The sequence below is a fragment of the Anopheles coluzzii genome, chromosome X, assembly GCF_943734685.1.
Source record: "Anopheles coluzzii chromosome X, AcolN3, whole genome shotgun sequence".
In the NCBI taxonomy this organism is placed as follows: domain Eukaryota; kingdom Metazoa; phylum Arthropoda; class Insecta; order Diptera; family Culicidae; genus Anopheles; species Anopheles coluzzii.
Genome location: NC_064669.1, coordinates 23,542,036 through 23,551,134, shown reverse-complemented (window position 1 = coordinate 23,551,134; position 9,099 = coordinate 23,542,036). Strand labels below are relative to the sequence as shown.

General features: G+C 42.7%; 1 long non-coding RNA gene across 2 annotated transcripts; it reads right to left on the bottom strand.

The window, feature by feature from the left end:
* Nucleotides 1-3,596: 3,596 nt before the first annotated feature.
* Nucleotides 3,597-6,460, bottom strand: LOC120955500 (uncharacterized). Of its 2 annotated transcripts, none has more exons than XR_007452142.1 (5): nt 5,338-6,460; nt 5,140-5,230; nt 3,916-5,074; nt 3,758-3,821; nt 3,597-3,687 (listed from the first exon to the last, which is right to left on the bottom strand). It is a non-coding gene; the product is annotated as an uncharacterized LOC120955500 (long non-coding RNA). The 2 variants fall into 2 exon arrangements; XR_007452141.1 differs by having other exon boundaries at nt 3,598-3,690.
* Between the last annotated feature and the right edge of the window lie 2,639 nt (nt 6,461-9,099).

Here is a 9,099-nt window from a genome sequence, read left to right as displayed (position 1 = left end):
CTCCACTCCGACGGCTCCGGAGCCGACTCCGCACCCACACCCACCTACGGCTCCGGAGCCGGCTCCGCACCAACGGCTCCGCACCAACGGCTCCGTAGCCGGCTCCGGACTATCGGCTCTACACTCACGCCTCCGTTCCATAAATGAATCCGGAGCCGTTGATGCGGAGCCGGCTCCGGAGCCGTTGGTGCGGAGCCGGCTCCGGAGCCGTTGGTGCGGAGCCGGCTCCGGAGCCGTTGGTGCGGAGCCGGCTCCGGAGCCGTCGGAGCGGAGCCGGCTCCGGAGCCGTCGGAGCGGACCCGGCTCCGGAGCCGTCGGAGCGGAGCCGGCTCCGGGAAAAAGTCGGAGCCGGCTCCGGAGCCGTTAGTCCGGAGCCGGCTCCGGAGCCGTTGGTGCGCTCCGAAACGCCCATCACTAGTGACAACGCTTTTGGTTCCGAACCGAGAAAGCGTGTGTTTGAATCCTAATTTTTATTATCTTTTTTCTGTATTTATTTCTTTTTAAATTAATATTTTCTTGCTATAATTAGAACAAACCAAATTTATGTGAAGCGAAATTTTAAAAACACCTTTTTAAAAACAATAATGACTATGTTTACCCTTCATAATCAGGATGGGAGAAATATGTATCTCATTTCTCCTTTTACTAGAGTTATCGAAATAAGTTTGATATATTAATACCTTTCAACGGGTTGGTCTTTAACAATGGAATAATGCAGACCATATTTAATAAAGTGAAATAGCTCAGAGCTTAACGCAAGAGAACATAACACGTAAATCGTGCTATCGAATCTCACGCACATATCTGGGAACACTACAACAGCGCAAAGCTGAAGACGCTTGTAAGGTTTTCTTTTGACAGTTGCAATTTAAAATTTCAAATTAAAAGCGAAATTTTTCATTGACATATTTCAAAGGCATTTAATTACTGCTAAATGCACTGCTGATCGCCTTCGATTCGCCGGCGATTACAAGGCGATTAGAAGGCATTTAACGGAAATTTGCGGGTAGGGCTACATTTTCAGATTGCGCCAAGATTGCGCATACATTTTCAAGATTATATGTCCGAGATACAGTAGAACGTCGATTATCCGGGGGCGGATTAACCGGCGGGCGGCTTAACCGTGCGCATAAATGTGTCAGCTGTTCAAACGTACGGCGAACATTTGCAGCGATAGTCAAGTGGGCAACCAGTTTTTTGTGCAGCTCTGTAGTGTCTAGTGGTGTATTCGAAATTTATTTTTGTTCATGAACAGTTGTTAAACCTATACAGCAATTATCCGCAGTACGCGATACTCGATATACGCGAATTCGCAGTACGCGATTCCTCTAAATTTGACAGCTCCATGTGTTTTTTGCAAATATTTTAATTCTTTGAAATATTTGATGGTTTTTTTGAATTTCCTTAATGTTATTAATGCATTTTGCATTAAATTTGAGCAAAAGATACCTGTTTTATAACAAAAAACTTTAATGCAAAACTCTGTGTCGATAGTTTTCAACCCTCGATCCGGTAGTGTAGACAATTTTTCCATAGGAATCCGCTATACGCGAAAACTCGAGATACGCTATTGCGCTCGGTCCCGTACGATAGCGTATATCGGATAATGACTGTAGTTATTAATTAAAATAATATTCTACTAACGATTTTTCGATGGATTCAAGGTGAATTTATCTTAAAACTAGGGGATTATTTAATTTTTATATGAATTTGACATTTCTTGGACCATTATCCGTGCAAATCGATTAACCGGCAAACGCCCGGTCCCGAGCTGCTCGGATAATCGACGTTCCACTGTATATAAATTTTTTTGACAGATAAATGTATCAAATCGACCCGTTTGACAGATAAATATATGCGCAATCTGAGATTGCGCATCGTCTATTGCTACGGTATTGCTACGGCCCTCTTGGCAGAAATCGCCTGTACACTCTGTCTCTCGCTACCCCCGTTCTACACTTGCGAGCAATCATGCGACACACTCGCACACTTCCATACGTCTCCACCCCTGAGCGCTCCCATCTTTGAGGTGTTAAGCAAAAATCGGCTCTGAGCTTGAGAGACACACTTGCACTCCACCAACCCCCCATGACCGATTGCTCCCGTCATTGCAATGATGGGTTATTGTTACATCTGTGTGTGAGATCCTCGCTCTCACTCCGCCATGCCTTACCAACCTACTTCATGCCGCAATGCTTCCACATTTGCGGTGTTGGTAAAATTTTCAATTTGATGAGAGAGCGAAAGAAATTATGGGCGAATCATAGTTCTATTTGGCAAAACAGAAATAAAACAGATAAGCATAATTTAATGATATTTAATACAACACACAATAATTTACAATTAGTTTAAGAGTAATAATTATTCAATAAATGTGTGTTGTATTCTAAATATTTTTTTCCTGGCAATTGAAAGTTGTACACAAAACTATTCTAAAAATTTGGACAAGTATTGAAGCTGTCCCATAGTGATAAAAGTTGTTTTCTTCATCTGTGGTTCGCCTCCCTTGTTTGACAGATATCAGTGTTGACAAAAATTGGCTTGGTTTGGTTCGGTGAAATTCTGGAGTGATTTATGCTGTTTAACTAATATTATTTCAATAAATTACAGTTTAATTTGCTTGTGCTTACCGAGCATATAAGTGCAGTTAACCAATATTTATTTAATTGACATATAGTGTCAGTGTGCGCAAGCGTAAAGGCGTTAAATTGGTTTAAATTAGCAGGTAAGTTGTGTAAAGTGTGATGATAGCTGGTGTTTTTTTTCTTTTTGAGTTTATAAACTGTATATTGTTATAGGATCCAGATATCCAGTTCGTAACGGCTCGAAGCAACGGGCAATTGTGGATCAGAAAGGAGGAAAGAAAGGGTGAGAGGGGAGAATAGTGAGCGAAAGCACTCACAGCCGGTGAGTGCGTAGCTTAAATGGATAGCGGTAGCTTAAACGATCAAGCCTCTCGTGAGCGGGCACTCAGCGTGGCTTAAACTTTTGAATGCCAATAAGCTTTGTTTAAGCTACGAGTTTAAGCCTACATGTCGCGCGATTTCTGTCAGAACCCAACCAACATTGTCACGTTGCAAGCGGTTTTTTTTGTATAGAAAAAGTGTTCTCTATAGCGCGGTCAAATCGTTCTCGATAGCAGAACTATAGAGAAGGTTTTTGAAATCGTGCGACAGCGTGTATCATACATTTGGTTTATGTATGCTACATCCCTTCTCAATTTCTTTCATTCTCTTCATTCTCCCTACAAAGCTCTTTCTCTCATTTGTCGATTCCGTACATGCTTACGCTCTTTATTTTACCTTCTTACTCGCACATACAAATTTACATACTCACACAATTCACACTGCCGAAAACCGGTGCGGAATACACACGTACCCGTCTTGCCTGCCTTCTCTCCTCGTTCTTCCTTTCATCCAGCGTTGTCTTCGTCGAATGGTGTGTACGCGTTAAAAATTATTCCTGCTTGCCTCCCCCTCGCTGTTCCCAGGTGCTGCGCTAGCGTGCTGGATGATCGTCCCTACCTTCCTGCCGCCTCTCCTCTACCAGGCGCGTTCCTGCCTTCGCGAGCACGTTGGAGCGCGAGGACGTTGGAGGATCGTTCCTGCCTTCCTGCCGCTTCTCCTTCGTCCGGCGCTAACGCGTTGAATGATCGTTCCTGCCTCTCCTGTCCTTTTGTTTTTGGCACTGCTGGTGAAAGAGGGAAATATTATCTATTTTGAAAACCGCTGTTCCATTTGATACTGATGATACTTACCAACCAATTAATTATTTCTATCGTGGTCCGTGCTCACTTCCGTTTGTGCGTGTGTTACGATTTGCTATAGAAAACGAAATTGATTTGATATCACCAATTATTAATACCATTCAGTTTGATACAGATTGATATAATCCTTTATTAAAAGCTGTACTTACCAAATAGTTTTTCCGTACTGGTTTCACGAGAGAAAAAAACGGGCACGCATCGACGTAGCCTACCGCTTGCAAACTTGATTTCACACTACCACATTTTCATGTGAACGCGAAGCAGCGCCTTCCTCTGGTGGCTATACAGGTATTCCCCGATATACGCCATACTCGATATACGCGATTTCGCTATAAGCTTTTTTTCTAAATTTGAAAGTTCTTTGAGCAAATTGTACTAATTTGACACATCGAATATCAAATTCAAAATAAATTCCCTTTTGATCGAATATTAAAAGCCATTTCAAAAGGGGTACAATTGTAATCTTCAGTTGAATCAGATCAAATAACTAATTAAGTGGTTAATCCTACCACTTCAAGCAAAATTATACGAAAATTAGCTATAATTTGACTGAAAACTCGACGTTTGCTAATATTCGAGATACGCTATTGCCGGTCCGCATTAATAGCGTATATCGGGGAGTACCTGCAAGATGATACAAAGAGCGGACGAGAGAAGATCGCTTGCGTGAACGCTTGGTGTAGCAAGCGAAATTGGACAAGTCCCAGAAAAGCGAGACACAAGAGTTTCTCTCGAACGATGGAAAGAGAAGAACCATATGCAACATGAGGATGGTTGGTGAAACACAGCCAAGTTGCGAGCAAAAAGTGACCAACACCCAGAAGAGCAAGACAGAGTGAAAAATTTTCTGAATGTTAGAATGAGAAAAATGATAGATACACATAAAAATCGTGCGATAATGCCGGTTGGGAAGGGGGTAAGGGCTTTTGTCGTAACCCCGCTTGGCAAAATGTCGCGCGACATGCATGCTTGAAATCGATGCTTGTTAACATTTTATTTCAAGCATCGTGAGTGTCCCAGCGTGAGCGCTGATCGCACCTCCCCTCATTCTCAATGCCACGTTTTTGGTTAATCCTCGCTCCCACCCTTTCTTTCCTTCTCCTCAACGGACCTACCATTCCCGCGAGCGTAGGCCGATCAAAAAATTCCAGGAAATTCGGACAGTAAATGTGCAGTTTTTTATTCACAGAGCTATTCGGGAATATTTCAATTCTTGATGGCGCGTACTGGCGATCAAAACGTTGGCTGCTTGCTCCACCGATGGCGCGTGCTGTTGGAAGAAAAACACTTGTTGTTTGATGCGTTTTTCTGAGGAATGAAAGATATATCTAGCATTAGAATGGTGAACATAACTAGGACTATTTAAAACTTACCGATCACGAAGATATTTGAATTTAAACGGCGACTCTGTAAGCCCGATTCACCTTCTTTGATCGGCTATCAGATGCTTTGGTAATGAGATAGCTAGGTGTGATGGCAAATAATAGAAGAATAAACAAACATTAAAAGCAATACGATTGTTAAAAAACAAACATCATTTGAAATATTCTTCTTCTTATGCATGCACTTACCCGTAGATCATGTAACAAAACAAACTGCAGTTGCGCCTGCGTTTACATCTTTCACGATTTACTTAACCACTTTTCTATAAACATTTTATAATTTTCACTGCATCTTCCGGCACCGATCCTTCCCAAATGAAATTTGCATTCGTTCTGGCAATGAGTTTCGAACGATCACAACACAGCGCGAGAGTGAAGAACACAAAGTAAATGGCACTATGTACAAGTGTTGATCATTTGATCAAAATAGAGTATAATGGAATTCATTTTACTTCAAATGAATTTAATTTATTCTGATTCACATTTCAATTATTGTTATCAGCCTAGTTGTTAATGTTTAAAATTTTGATGAAGTGAAAACATCATTACCAGATAAATGAAACGACAAACGACGCATTTTGACCATACCGAATTATGATCGTCTTTACACATAGTGTCATCTCTGGCGCTTCAGGGTCTCACGCTCAGAGCAAAAATTCTCGCAAATTCGCAACGGTGGGAGCGTTCAGCTGTGGAGGGCTGGAGGAGTGCGAGTGTGTGTCTCATGCACACAGCGAAATTTTGGTCAACACCTCAATGGTGGGAGCGTTTTTCCATGGGATGGGGTAGTGGAGTGCGAGTGTGTCGCATGATTCCTTCAAAACTAAGGCCAGGGGTAGCGAGAGGCATCAAAATGAGCTACTCTTTGCCAAGCGGGACCTGTACGGAGTCTAATAACCTTGATTATCACAACCAAACAAAATAAAACAAAACACGCATAAAGCCGGCACTGTAAAAATACGGTATTAATTACCACTTATTTTCCGTGGTAATATTAAATTAACATTCATGTGTATAATTATGTTTACGATTGCCGGGAGTAAGTTTAAAAAAATATTACTGGGGATCTTTATTTGCGAATTGCTAAACTAAGACTAAAGCTAACTTCTGGATTCGGTGCTATTTAGCTAGGCTGGTGTTTTCGGTGCTGCCAGGTTTGCCGGTCACGTTGTCATCCACGTTTATGATCATGTTGCCTCGGTCCGTCCGACCATACGACACCACACCTGGTCGTGGGAACCTGCTTCCAGTGGAGTTCCCGTTGGAACCTGACTCCGCGCGTGGAGTAACATCGATGGCTCGCTTGCGACCGTTTTCCTACTCAGCACTTGTATCATAGTGCGTAGCGCATGTATACATATCTGTATATTATTTTAGCAAACCTAAACAAAACATTAAAAAAATGCAAAAAATGAATGTAAATTGGAACGGATCAGGACCGAAAAAATGAATGTAAATTGGAACGGATCAGGACCGAAAAAAATGAATGTAAATTGGAACGGATCAGGACCGGGATCGGCGTCAGGACAGCGATCGACATCGGTAAAGCGATCGACGTAAGAACAGCGATCGGTATCGGGACAGCAATCGGGACCAAGACTGGCACCGATATCAGTACTGAGTTCGGTATCAGGACTGGCATCGGTATCAGGACGGCCATCGGGATCAGGTCTGTATTCGGGAGCAGGCCTGGCATCGGGATCAGGACTGGCATCGGGATCAGGACTGGCTTCGGGAGCAGGACCGGTTTCGGGAGCAGGGCGGAAACCGCGCAAATATATGCGAGAGGTGAGTATGGGTCAAGGCCAGTGTAGGAACGAGATCAAATGTTAGCCAAAATTGGTTTGGCCATCTTGGATGCCATTTGAGAGCAGAGAGCCCTTGAAAAATCATCATACAATCAAAAATGTATTATTACTACAGCTATCCATGCTCTTCCTGTAAATTTTTTGAAATAGATAATAATTTTATTGCGATTACCAGACCGCTTTATCATTTTAATAACACGTAAAATTTGAAAAGGGCTCTTAGATGTCAAATTGCTGAAACGAACTTTTGGCTACTTGTCAAATCGTTCTAGATTACAGTGGAGCGTCGTTTATCCGGGTACCTTTTATCCGTGCTGTTGAAAAATGACAGTTCAATACATAGATGACATTGTGTACTGAGGAGGATATTTGAAATAACTGTTACCAGAGCATCTGTAACCAGAGCTATAATTAATGGCATATTTCAAATATTCTCATCGGAAAAACATGAAGTTAATAAAACTGGCTAGGTTTTACCAAAACATAATATTACTTTCAAAAACAAACCAGTTTTTTTGGTAAAATAAATACTTTGACTCATTATCCATGTTATTCAACTTTCCGTGCGAGGTCGAGTCCCGAAGAGCCCAGATAATCGGCGCTCCACTATACTTGACCTGGTTCCTACACAGTTCTTGGTATGGGTGTGCTTCAAGGTTATTAGACTCTATACAGGTTACGACAAAAGCCCGTTTTGGGCGATTTCCAATAACAAAATGAATGAAAATTTTGACAGACAAATTGGAATGGTTTGTTTACAATTGGACTGGATTGTTTAAAATTCGACTGGTTGCAACTGGATTGCAATCGTGCAATATTACGATGTTTTAGGTTGAATTGTTAAATTATTGTAAATCTAATTTTAATTATGTACTTTCTACTGGACTTGTGTCGAAAGTGGAAATTTGATTCATATTTTAGTGAAATGAAAAAGAAATAATTTTATTTTTTTATTTCTCATAGAGTTTCATCACGCGAGTTTCCTTTCCGTCCAAGAACAGTCCTGTGATCTAGTGATGGGCGTTTCGGAGCGCACCAACCCGTTAGTCTGGAGCCGGCTCCGACTTTTTCCCGAAGCCGGCTTCACACCAACGGCTCCGGAGCCAGCTCCGCTCCGACGACTCCGGAGCCGGCTCCGCTCCAACGGCTCCGCACCAATGGCTCTGCAGCCGGCTCCGGACTAACAGCTCTTCATTCACGGTTCCGTTCCAACGGCTGCGGAGCCGGCTTCGAGCCCACTGTTCTGGAGCCGGCGACGAATCAACGGCTCTGGACCAACGCCTCCGGACTAACGGTTCAATAGAGACAGCATTGTACGATAGCGTAAAAAAAAACGAATATATTTTCTCGTGGAAGCTAACACACGATGTGATTGCAGTATTGACATGTATGACGTTGTGTATCATTCGTTGGTCTCGCCTTTCGTAATATATTCAAAACTCATCGATTTTTTTTGATAAATTATTTTAAGCATGACCTTTTCCGCTATTTACGGATTTCCTCGATTGAAACTTTATTGAAAAAGTTTGTTTGGTCCCTTGTGTTAAATCCAGCTTCGGAGCCGTTGGAGCTGAGCCGGCTCCGGAACCGGCTTTGGAGCCGTGGGTGCGGAACCGGCTCCAAAATTATCTGGACCGACTTCGGTGCAAATTACCGTTCCTTCTTAAAAGCAACTGCTATTCGTGATGGTTGAGGAGCCGTTTTTTCTGGCTGTTACTCTGTATACTGCTCGGTTACTCTGTGGTTGTTATGCCACCACGCGGAAAAGCATACTAGCGTCATATACCACATATACTAGCATCTCTTCCCTCCTAACAGCAAAGCATGATGTACCCAGAACATAAATAACCAGCAACAGCGACTCCAGGGTCCAACAGGTCTGACACGCAGACTGGATGCAAGTGACTGTGATATTCCATCGAAAACACCGGAACTACAGTAACACACGTCTGCTCTTTATTCCGTCCAACCTCCTACTGCCCGCACACCCACACTGCTACTCTCACATACCACATCCTCCCCTTGAGGAATAAGGCTACAAATTCTTTAATATTCGATTAATCGTTTTGGTTTTTTAATCAGCCTAGCCTGTCGTTCTTTCACTAGCCCTGCTACTTCCTCCGAACTACTACTACCACTTGTC